Consider the following 13,602-nt stretch of genomic DNA (forward strand, 5'->3'; position numbering starts at 1 on the left):
AGTTGTATATGCGTGGGGCTCAAACAGTAATACAGACAGAACATATCCACATGCCTGGTGTGTTCTCCTGTGGTAATATAATGTACACTGAAACCTGCTCTGTCAAAAGTATTTTATCATCAGCTACAAGTGTGTGTACCTGCCCTGGAAAGCATGCCGGTTACATGTCCAAAAGAGCTTTTTTGCTTCTTATCCTCTTAGAGATTGTTTTCTGGAACTTTTCCCGTTTAGCAAAATCACCCCGAAGAATGTTTACAATGTTAATGAATTCACAACGTTGCACGCTTATAGAAGTCTATCTTCGCGCACACTGGTTGCACTCAAACCTGCCAGGGAGGCTGATGCGAGTCTGCAGCTGGCACAGCTAAGGGAGTCTACCTATAAAGGTGGGTCGAGGATAAAAGTTTCATTTAAAATTGATACTAATCACACTTGGCTACATGTTGTTAGACTGACACACCAGCTGAAAACAAAAGATGAGGCATCTGGCGGGCGTATCATCACTTAACTAAGCGCTATTGTTTCTGTCACAGTCTTGAAAGAAAGGCGGACGCCCAAAACTGGATGGATTTGTAAAACTGCGAATTAAAGTATAAAGACTGTTAAAAAATAATTTGAAATAATGAGTTAAGTGAAAACACACACTCACATCGCGAAAATATACACTGAAGAGCCAAAGGAACTGGTACAGCTGTCTAATATCGTGTAAAGTCCCCGCGAGCACTCAAAAGCTCCGCAGCGTGACGTTTCATGAACTCGACTAATGTCTCAAGTAGTGCTGCAGGGAACTGACACAATAAATCATGCAGGGCTGTCCATAAAACCGTAAGAGTACGAGAGAGTCGAAATCTCTTTAAGACAGCTCGCTGCAAGTCATCCCAGATATGCTCAATAATGTTCATGTCTGGGGATTTTGGTACTCAGCGGGAGTGCTTAAGCTCCGAAGAGTGTTCCTCGAGCCAATCTGTAGCAATTCTGGAAGTGTGGGTTGTCTCATCGTCCTAATGGAACTGTCAAAGTCCCTCGCAATGCACAATGGGCATGAATGGATGCAGGTGATCAGGCAGGATGCTTACGTGTCACCTGTCAGAGTCGTATCTAGAGGTACCAGGGTTCCCATATCACTCCAATGCACACGCCCCCACAAGCTTATGAAAATGGTAACTGTTCCGAAAGAACAGATACCAATGATGACCATGCAGCTTTCTCTAGAAAGAAATGATAAGTAATCGAAACCCTCAGCTGCCAACAGGTGTTCTTGATATACCTCAATGCAGACAACTGAAAATGTGTGCTCCGACAGGGAGTCGAACCCGAGATCTCCTGCTTACGTGGTTGTTTGCAGATGACGCTGTCGTTTATCGACTAATAAAGTCATCGGAAGGCCAAAACAAACTTCAAAACGATTTAGAAAAGATATCTCAATGGTGCGAAAAATGGCAGTTGACCCCAAATAACGAAAAGTGTGAGGTCATCCACATGAGTGCTAAAAGGAACTCGTTAAACTTCGGTTACACGGTAAATTAGTCTAATCTAAAAGCAGTAAATTCAACTAAATACCTAAGTATTACAATAACGAACAACGTAAATTGGGAAGGAACACATAGAAAATGTTGTGGGGAAGGCTAACCAAAGACTGCGTTTTATTGGCAGGACACTTAGAAAATGTAACAGGTCTACTAAGGAGAATGCCTACACTACGCTTGTCCGTCCTCGTTTAGAATACTGCTGCGCGGTGGGGGGTCCTTACCAGATAGGACTGACGGAGCACATAGGAAAAGTTCAAAAAAGGCAGCACGTTTTGTATTATCGCGAAATATGGGAGAGAGTGTCACTGAAATGATGCAGGATTTGGGCTGGACATCATTAAATTCCAATCACCAACTTTCTCTTCCGAATGCGAAAATATTTTGTTGACACCGACCTACATAGGGAGGAACGATCACCAAGATAAAATAAGGGAAATCAGAGCTCGTACGGAAAAATATAGGGGTTCATTCTTTCCGCGCGCTATGCAAGATTGGAATAATAGAATAAAAATGTTCAATTTTCTGTGCAATCTTATGGAACTTAACTGCTAAGGTCATCAGTCCCTACGCTTACACACTACTTAACCTAAATTATTGTAAGGACAAACACAGACATCCACGCCCGAGGGAGGACTCGAACCTCCGCCGTAATCAGCCACAGAGTCCATGACTGCAGCGTCCCAGACCACTCGGCTAATCCCGCGCGGCAGGAATAATAGAGAATTGTGAAGGTGCTTCGATGAACCCTCTGCCAGGCACTTAAATGTGATTTGTAGAATATCCGTGTAGATGTAGATGTAGATGGCAGACGCTCTACCCATCTGAGCCACCGAGGGCACAGAGGATAGCGCGACTGCACGATTTATCCCTTGTACGCTTTCTGTGAGACCCACATTCCCAACTGTCCACAACCTACATTCATAATGTTCCTAAAGGATATTTGCCCATCCATTCATTACTCGCGCCAACTAAGGTGACGACTCTCTTAAGAGATCGGGCAAAGTGTGCGCATTCGCACAGAAGGAGGTCAATGGCCGGGTAGCCTTTAACTGTTCCGAAAGAACAGATACCAGTGATGACCATGCAGCTTCTCTAGAAAGAAATGACAATTAATCGAGATCCTCAGCTGCCAATAGGTGTTGTTGATATACCTCAATGCGGACAGCTGAAAATGTGTGCTCCGACAGGGACTCGACACCGGGATCTCCTGCGTACACGGCAGACGCTCTATCCATTTGACCCACCGAGGGCACAGAGGATAGCGCGACTGCACGGACTTATCCCTTATACGCTTCGTGTGAGACTCACATTCCCAACTGACCACAACCTACATTCGTAATGTTCCTGAAGGATATTTGCCCATTCACTCATTACTCGCCCCAACCTTGGTGACGATTCCCGTAAGAGTTCTGGCAAAGTGTGCGCATTGGAACAGAAGGTCAGTGGCTTGGTAGCCTTTTACTATATGAAGATTGTAACTGTTCCGAAAGAACAGATCCAATGATGACCATGCAGCTTCTCTAGAAAGAAATGACAATTAATCGAAACCCTCAACTGCCAACAGCACAGTCGGAGCACACATTTTCAGCTGTCCGCATTGAGGTATATCAACACCTGTTGGCAGCTGATGTTGTTGACTAAAGGGCTCTTGGAGAAAGGTGTTTCAAGGAACTAATGCAGTCATTTGCATAACTTCCGATCTACCCCAATTTGAAGTGTGGCGAGCTGGTTTGTATCTTGTTCTGTATTGACATTAAGGACAGGCAGAGATGATATGAGTAATTTTGGAAAATGGATTGGTCAAAGAGGTGGGTAAACGTAAATAATTAGTGTAAGAAGCTGTGCGAGTAAATGCAAATTTGTTCTCTGTGCATCAATAATCAAAGAGCAACAGACAGATACTTTTAATCAAAACCACCTTATTCAACTAATTTTTTTTAAATTATGATCTGCGTGTTTAAAAATTGTATGTAATTTTAAAAGGTTAATTTTTTTGTCATTTTAAAAGGTTAAAAATTTAGAGCATAGGAAGTCGTAATGGAAATTATGAGTAAATAGTAATAGCTTTAATTTACTGCTGAAGGTTTCATATTTGTATCTGTTGAATTGAATGATGAAAATTATGGAAATGTTGAAGAGTGGGATTAAAATTCTAGGTGAAAGAATATCAGTTATAAGAGTCCCTGACGACATTACTATCTTCAGTCATAGTGAAGAAGATATCAGGATCTGTTGAATGTAATCAACAGTCTAGTGAATACAGAACATGGATTGAGAGTAAGCTGAAAAAAGACAAAAGTAATGAGGAGCAGCAGAAACGAAAATAGCAAGAAACTTAAGATGAAAATTGGTAGTCACAAACAATATCAAGTTAAGGAATCCTGCTTCCTCAGAAGCAAAATAATTCATGACAGACGAAGCAAGGAGGACATAAGAAGCAAACTAGCACACGCCAAGGGGGCATTCCTCATCAAGATAAATCTACTGGTATCGAGCATAGGCCTTAATCTGAGGAAGAAAATTCTGAGAATGTACGTTTGAAGCACATCACTGTATGTGTATCTTGGACACTGGGAAAACTGAAAACTGCAGCGGAGTAGATTCGAAGTGTGTGGGATGAGGTGGTACAGAAGAATGCTGAAAAATGTTCTTATAACTGAAAAATGTTCTTATAACTGCATGTGTAACTTGTAGAGAGGTTGTATCTTAGTGACAATAGTGGAGGCGACAGAAAAAAAGGGAGAGAGAGATGGACTGGGGGTCATAAATTCTGAGTGCAGCGACCAGGCTGTGTGAGTGATTCTGGGAAGCAGCAGTCAGTGGATTGCACGTGCAGAGGGACTTCAGGCCAGAGCAGTCTCCTCCTTCCGCTTAGGGTCAGACAGGAGGGCGCCAGTCTGCAAAACATCTCATCTGGGTCAGGCGACAGTGCATAGTGAAGATGGCCAGTTGGTAGAAAGTGGATGGAGGAAGCCAATTAATAGTGACCGCTGTAAAATTAACCTTCGTGCAAATGGTGGGAAGGTCATAAACCTCCATGTATTCTCATGTCAGAAGCCGGGATGCTAGGGACAGAGTGTCTGGTTAGCATGTTTAGTGGAGGCAAGACTGTAACTCCCCTGATGCCAGGAAGTCACAAGATTCTCTTAGTGAGCAGCAAAAAAGATGCATACTTCATGGACACGACTGTCTGGGAAGCTTAACACTCTTTTTTCAGAATTGTAAATGGTCGACGTGGTAAGATTAGATCTCTCCATAAATGAGGGACTGTGGCCTCATCTAGGTTCATGTGTTTTTTTTTTTTTTTTTTTTTTTTGCCCGATCTTGGCCTTGCTTATCGTCGAGACCCCCTTAGTCTAAAATAAGATCTCCTTTTTTTAGACAAGAAAGATTTAGAGTCGCAGATTGGATTCTTTCAGGATACAAAAATGGTTCAAATGGCTCTGAGCACTATGGGACTTAACTACTGAGGCATCAGTCCTCTAGAACTTAACTACTTAAACCTAACTAACCTAAGGACATCACACACATCCATGCCCGAGGCAGGATTCGAACCTGCGACCGTAGCGGTCACGCGGTTCCAAACTGAAGCGCTTAGAACCGCACGGCCACACCGGCCGGCTCAGGATACAAAAAGTAGAGGCTTGCTCCCACGGCTTGGAAGCGACGGTGCCGTATCTGCATTGGCTACCAGGCCAACAGAACAGACAAGAGTGGAGATTCAAGGAGTAGAGGATAGTTGGTTTGGTTTGTGCTTTGTGGGGATGGTTTTGTTTTTGCTAATTCGGCTCCCAGACCGAAACTTGATGGAAAGAGGTTGTGGTTCTTTGCCTTCTTCGTCTTCTGGTCCTTTCTTGGTGGAGAACAGGTCTTTCCCTAGTGGGTGAGACTTGCGGTGGACTAAGAGCCAGTGGTAGTTTGCAACCATATCGACAGTGAAACTGGGTGTCATCTGGGATGTATCGTGTGTCACAAGAGTGAACTTACTCGTCATGAGTCAACCGTCTGATGTTTGACATTACCGGCGCGTACTATTGTGCCTGTGAGTCAAACTGGTTCGACCAGACCAGTGAACGGGTGCACCTCACATTGAAATCTTCCGGGATTCTGATAGCGAAGTTTTCCGCATTCTAATAGTCAGAACGCCAGTCCGTGTATTTTGCAAATTTTCGTGGGTGCGACAGAACATTACAGCCGCCACAGTGCGCCACTCCTCGCCCATGGCACGCCGTTTTCTGCTACCGCCTGAATCAAGATGAAAGGATAAAATACTAGTGCACCGGCGTAGGATTGTTAAATAGTATTGACAGCTCCCTGTTCCCTGCTGAATCTTAGATTGTGGCACACTTGGTTATCGTTGATTCCATTTGAATTGAACTGGGCCTCATAGTGGAGTCATGTAAACAAAGTCAGATTGCGTTGTAAAATGGATTAATTTAGGGGGAAAATTGGATAGCTTCAACCAGAATAGATCCTTTGCTAATCAGACACCGTCCTTTTTTCTGATTGTGTAAGAGTTAACAGCTTGTTGTAGCTATAAAAGGATTAATAAAACTTGTCATTATTTTTTTAAAAATTAAACACGGCACTGTTCTCATTCATAATCCCTCATCTATTCACTGTTTTCATTTCACTGTGGTGGTACGTGGGTACACCAGGAATTTAAGGTTCAGTCTTACTAAATTAATTAATTTGATTATTGAGCTCTGAAAGTGACCGCAGGTATAGACAACAAAAGTGTCATGAGTAAGTTCACTAATTTCATACATAAAAATGCAGGGTTTAGGCCACGATTTGAAGGTTATTGAAAAGATAATACTTTTCTTTGTGTAAAGATAGTAACATTTAGCATAACCCAGACATATATTTATGATTAAAGCGAGCATCGACTTACCTACTTACCGCAGTAGGAGCCTGATGGTTCTTACATATACATTATTACTTTCCAGATTCTAACTAATAATTGTACCCAATTCGACTCAAATCATTTGAAGGGCTTAGGACGAGCTTTTTACATATGGATTTGCCCGAATACGCACTTGTCAAATATATGTCACACGTATATATTATATTTCAGACGTATTTGTACACACCTTTCACCTATATCTCTAGCGAATTTTACCTTGCACTTTCATTTTGATGCGGAAGTTTGTCGCGCTTCTCAATGTGTATGACGTCATGTATCCTGAAATATGTATTGTGCAATGGTATATTTTTGTAGGTGCATTCTGAGGCAGATGTGGATACCGTCTGCCGAAAGTTTGCGAATAGAGCTTGTAATAACGAAGTAATAAATTTAAACATCTTGCATAATGCGGTAGTTTTTCACGCATCTCATTGTTATACATCATATCTCCTGAACTAAGTGCCGCACAAATAAGTATTTTTCTAGTACATTCAGCAGTATATGTGCATACTCTCTGCAAAATGTGTCACGAATACAGCTAGTAGTAAAGAAATAAAGAAAATCTCATGCTTCATGTGGCATTTTCTTCGCGTGACAGCCAAAATGCGGCGAGTGATAACTATTTTCCGTTATTTTGTGTGGGGCCTCAAAGATAAAATGGTTCATAAAGGTTTCAAATTATGTGTAAAGTCCGTCGCAAGTGCTTTCATTCTCAAATACTGAATGACTGGAGTATAGGTGTTGACGTGTGAAGCGCTCCACTGCTTTTTCATCCCTATCGCCACCCCTTTGATAACTGGGTGGTTCTTAGCCCCAAAGGGATACTTCCAGACAATAAGTTATATTTCTTACAAGTTTGGTTGAAATCGGTCTTGGGATTTCCGGTCAGATGTGGAACATACATAAACACATATGTACATCCAACTTTATAATTTTTGTCAATTAGTGGACTTCCTTATATTCGATCATTGATCGTTCGATGCGCAAAGTAACTGTAGAGCGAAGACTGCTTTCTTGCCTCACGCTTCTTTGAATCCGGTGACCTCTGTCTTGGCTTTCCATTCTTACTGCTCCCTCTTGATTTTTGTGGGCATTTTATTTTAGCCGCCTTTTCCTGTAGCTTATATATGTTTACTGGGCATTTTGAATGTTTTGCATCATGGATGTATGCTTTTTCTAATGCGACAAATCCGTTCGAAGTGTCATAATTTTTCTTGAATCTAGCTTCCATTATCAAGCGCAACGTTAGAACTGCCTCTGTGATGTGTCTACCTTTTCTAACGCCAAACTGATTGTAATTTAACAAATTCTCATTTTCTTTTCAGTTCTTTTACATATTAATCTTGTCAGCAATTTGGATGCACAAGATGTTGATTGAATTATTGTTGTCGCCTTTATTATATTCAGGACTGCCTTGATAATTTCTTTCTGAAAGGACGATGATATGTATCCAGTCTCATCGATTTGACAGTATACGCCTATGTACCCTCAAATTAAAATACAACTTGAGGAAATTTTGATAAATTTTTATTTTCTCCGTCGTCAGTTGCATGAACATACAATTTACTACTGCAATGCTTACCAGTTTCGGGCTCACTCGCCCGGTTCTCAAACAACACACTTTGTCAGTAACTGTAACTACTTAGGAAATACGGTGCCCAAATTTCCCTCAACACCATACAGTTTCGGACCTGTCATCCTGAAAAACCACGCCTCGAATCAATAAAATGCAACTGATCTTGCGTACAGAATAGTTACTGCGGAGATGATGTGGATTGATCACCTCTTGCTAGAAATGAAACGGCGATCAAAGCGTTGGAAGATCAGCAGTCTCATTGTATTTTACACGAAAAAGTCGACTTCATCTACCAGAAAGGTCATCACTAGCGGTGGTATACTTGTTATAGGTTACCTTGAAAAAGGTAAAACATTAACTGGCAAATACTCCTGAAGATCTCTGGAGCTAGTGGATGAAAAAAACATGTGAGACTAGGCCTGAAGAGGAAAGGTAGAATTCATTTATTTTCAAGACAACGCACGTACCATTAGGGTATTCATGCTATTAGAAAATTGGAGCATTTAAGAAAACAATTTTTGGAAAATCCATCCAGTGCATCAGAGTTGACAGTCTTCAGCTTCCACCATTGCGGCTCCAAAATTTGTGCCTGGAAAATGTCATGAGTCCAGTAAAGATTACACGAGCCATAGGATGATGGAGCAGTATTTGAGAGGGAAGCGAGACAGGGCTGTCGCCTATTTACGATGTTTATCAAACTGTAGACTGAGCAAGCAGTAAAGGAAACGAAATTAAAGTTCAGCGAGAAGAAATAAAACCTTGAAGATACACTGAAGAGCCAAAGAATCTGGTACACCTGCCTAATATCGTTAAAGGGCCCCCGAGAGCACTCAGAAGTATCCCAACACGATGTGGCATGGACTCAACTGACGTCTGAAGTAGTGCTGAAGGGAACTGACACCATGAATCTTGCAGGGCTGTCCATAAATCCGTAAGAGTACGACGGGTTGGACATCTCTTTTGAACAGCACGTTGCAAGGCATCCCAGATATGCTCAATAACGTTCATGTGTGGGGAGGTTGGTGGCCAGCGGAAGTGTTTAAACTCAGAAGAGTGTTCATGGAGCCACTCTGCAGAAATTCTGAACGTGTGGGGTGTCGCATTGTCCTGCTGGAATTCTCCAAATCAGTCGGAATGCACGATGGACATGTGATCAGACGGGATACCTGCGTACGTGTCACCTGTCAAAGCCGTATTTAGACGTATCAGGGGTCTCACATCACTCCAACTGCACACGCCCTACACCATTACAGGGCCTCCACCAGCTTGAACAGTCGCCTGTTGACATGCAGGATCCATGGATTCACGAGGTTGTCTCCATACCCGTGCACGTCCATCCGCTATATACAATTTGAAACAAGACTCGTCCGACCAGGCAACCTGTTTCCAGTCATCGACAGTCCAATGTCGGTGTTGAACGGTCCAGGCGAGGGGTAAAGCTTTGTGTCGTGCAGTCATCAAGGGTACACGAATGGACCTTCGGCTCCGAAAGCCCAAATCGATGATGTTTCGTTGATTGGTTCGCACGCTGACACTTGTTGATGGTCCAGTATTGAAATCTGCAGCAATTTGCGGAAGGGTTGCACTTCTGTCACGTTGAACGATTCTCTTCAGCTGCCGTTGAACCCGTTCTTGCACGATCTTTTTCCGGCCTCAACAATGTTGGAGATTTGATGTTTTACCGGATTCCTGATATTCACGGTGAACTCGTGAAATGGTCGTACGAGAAAATCCCCACTTCATCGCTACTTCTGAGGTGCTGTGTTGCATAGCTCGTGCGCCTATTATAACACCACGTTGAAAGTCACTTTACTCTTGATAACCTGCCATTGTAGCAGCAGTAACCGATCTAACAACTGCGTCAGACAATTGTGTCTTATATAGGCGTTGCCGACCGCAGCGCCGTATTCTGCCTGTTTGCATGTCTCTGTATTTGAATACCCATGCCTACACAAGTTTCTTTGTCGCTTCAGTGTCATAATACTGCAGTTGTGAGAGACGGTAAGGGATTTGGGATATCAGTTGAAGGGAATGGGCAGTGTCTTCAAAAGAGCTTATAAACCGAACATCAACCGAAGTTGCACAAGGGAAGTGGAACCGAAGTTCAAAGTAGTTTCAGGTAACGAGCGTAGGGAAGCAGATACGGAAATACCGTTTCACACATTTAGGCAAGTTCCAAGTGGAGGTCGTTTGCCATTGCCTTTCTCAACCTGTTGTGAAGTGTCCGGTGTGCACTCGTGTCGTGTGGATCATTGTGATGAGTGCTTGTGCAGTGTGGTGTTGCTTTTCTGTTGTTGTGGGCGAGGGGAAGGGGGAGGGTGAGACCCGGTGCCGGCACACAGCAAACGCCTCTCGAATAGCACCAAGACGGCCGCCGAGCCAACGTCCTCATCTAATGGACAGATCACCGTCAACAGTGTCAATGCCCCGACATGCGGAGGTTCAAATGGCTCTGAGCACTATGGGACTTAACATCTGAGGTCATCAGTCCCCTATAAGTTAGAACTAGTTAAAGCTAACCTAAGGACATCACACACATCCATGCCCGAGGCAGGATGCGAACCTGCGACCGTAGCGGTCCTGCGGTTCCAGACTGTAGCGCCTAGAACCGCTCGGCCACTCCGGCCGGCCGCTGGGGAGGGATTTCGTATTTAATCCAGGACATTGGCGCAAAGACTGGTGATCAAGAAATGCCGGCCAAATACGGCAGTCTTCAAGATACGAAGCAGCGTACCTCAGAGTCGAGCGTCACCGCACAGTCTACGGAGAGACGCGGGAAGTCGAGTATAATCGGATTAAATCAGGCGGTGTTGAGGAAATTGAACTAGGAAATGCGACACTAAAAGTAGTAGATAAGCTTTGCTATTTGAACAGAAAAATAACTGTATATGGCCGGAGTAGTCAGGATATGAACTGCATATGGCAGTAATAAGAAAAGCGTTTCTGAAACAGAGAAATTAAACATCGAACATAAATTACTTCTGAGGAGGTCTTTTATGTAAGTATTTATTTTGATTGCACCCACGTACGAAAGTGAAAAGTGTGCAACAAACAGTTCAGATAAGAAGGAAACGAAGTTTTTGATTTGTGGAGTTGCAGAAGGATACTGAACATTAGATGGGTGGATCGGGTAACTGATGGAGAGGTACTGAACCGATTTGAATAAAAGAAACTATCGGTTGGTAGAGTACATTTAGATTACAGTCTGTGACATCATCAGTTGGTAATGAAAGGAAGTGGGAGGGGTATCTCACTGCGGAAACATTGTAATTTTATAAGCATTTTCAGTTGTGAATGTGACTGTATTCAGTACGCAGAGATTGAATAAAAACGCCCTCAGTTACATTTTTCGTGTTTTATTAATCACACGATGCATTTCGGACCATGTGGATCCCTCGTCAGGTGCAAATCGTCGAAAGCATAATTTTCACTTGCTATTGAGAGAAGTAAAATGCATGTTTCTGCAATGAAAAACTTAGATGTTAGGTTTTGTATTTCGCACATCAAGTGCAAAAATTATGTGAGAATCAGTGAAAAAACATTTAAAAACTTACCATACAAACAGGGGAAAATATTTTTAACCTTTCGAGTTCAGCATACGTTGCTTTATTCATTCTGCGTTTTCATCAGCACTGGAGTGAAGAAATTAGCATGCCCCAATTGTCCCGCCCATTTCGTAGTGAAAACAGGCAGAAATTTCAAATCCTGTCTCCAATAATACGTACGTGCTTTTAGACTCAACTACTTTGAAAAATCAGTTACTACACAGCATATGCTAAAATGAAACTCACTATCACCAGGATAGAAAACGAAAATTCCTGGCAGATTAAAACCGTGTGCCGGACAGTCCCAGGCTGTGGCTAAGCCATGTATCTGCAATACCCTTTGTTTCAGGAGTGCTAGTTCTGCCAGGTTCGCAGAAGTGCTTTGTGAAGTTAGGAAGGTACGAGATTTTACTGGTGTGATAAATGCGGTGGGGACAGGTGTGCTGGTGTAGCTTAGTTGGTAGAGCATTTGCCCGCGAAAGGTAAAGGTCACGAGTTCGCGTCTCGGTCCGTCACACAGTTTTAATCTGCCAGGAAGTTTCATTTCAGCGCACATTTCGCTGCAGAGTGAAAATCTCATTCAGGATAAAAAAACAATTCGATAGAACTGCACTATTCAGCCAATGATAAGACCATAAGTCTCTTAGAATAATTGGAAATATACCTCCACAAAGCCAAAATGCCTCAATATATCATAAGTGAACAGACATATTTTACCAGCCTTAGTTATTACACTTATTTTGCATATGTCAAGTTCTTAACCATGTCTTCGACGCAATTTGATAAACACAATCTAACATACAAAATTGCGGGATTCACCGGTGTAAATTTTATTGCCATCTGAGAGTTGGTGCGACGCAAGCGCCCAACGCCGAGAAAGCAGCGGTAAAAGTGAAGTTTATTTTTAATCATTCTTGTAGTTAACTAGCGAAATAGCTACTAAATGTTTGCGTTCAAAGCATTAGTAAATTATCAACACACATGAAGGATCATGAAATGCATGTAAAAGCAACCATATCTCCTTGTTTCAGTGACATGAGCTACAACTTCATGATAAAGAAATACTTTCGAATGTGTGTATAATTGCAGCTTACTCCGCTGAAAACAAGAGAATATAAACACATATTTCATGCATGAAAAGAACATATTTCTTTTGTAATCTGTTCTTGTTGTGACAGTCACTTTCTTTGACTCGTGACAACGTTTTAGGGAGCCTAATGTTTCGTACAATCTTGCACTTCAATCGATTTTTAATACATAAATATTTTTGTAAATGTAATTACTTTTGTTTCCAAAGCGAATGTGTTAACGGTTCTCACCGTTTGTGGCTCAGATGTAGCTAAAATTGTTGAATTGGTTTCTTCTGTGTTGGGAAACAGTTTTATTGCTTGTGTGCTTTAATTATCACGTCTGTGCTGTTTTCATTTCAGCCAGAGTTGTGGTAGCTTGTCTGCTACGTCAAATAACGTACGTATTGCATTCCATAACGTTACCTATGTTCCACATTCACTGATATCACTGGAAGCATAGCAAAGGTCAGGTCTTGTGCTGTTTACTAACAATATTTTTTGTTCTTAAAGAACACGACATTCTCCAGTAAATATCTGTAAATTTCAAGAAAATCGTAAATACACTGTTGCCTAAAGTAGCGGTTCACACCTCCTAGGACCGTTAGGAAATCTAAAAAAGGGCAAATGTGGTGTCTTCTTCTTATTGTTGCTGCAACTGATTGCGCTACAGACTGTCTAGTTTGTGAAAGCCATTCTACAGAACAATATATCAGTTACGATTTGCTTTCGCTTTCACAAGATCTCGCCGAACTCGACAGTACAACTTCCTGGCCGCTTGGCGCGTGGAAATCGCACTGGGTAACAAAAGAGAGACGGAGAGTCCCGACCATAGACCATAGATAACATAGACTGTGCATGACGACATTTTACTGAAACCAACATCTAAGCCACGTGCCTCGGGGCACGAAGCCGAATATGTCATTAGGCATTTATAGTACACAGTTTATGACATTTTTGCTACAGATCAAATGTGTTT

This window comes from Schistocerca serialis, chromosome 2 (genome assembly GCF_023864345.2).
Source record: "Schistocerca serialis cubense isolate TAMUIC-IGC-003099 chromosome 2, iqSchSeri2.2, whole genome shotgun sequence".
NCBI classification, from domain to species: Eukaryota; Metazoa; Arthropoda; class Insecta; order Orthoptera; family Acrididae; genus Schistocerca; species Schistocerca serialis.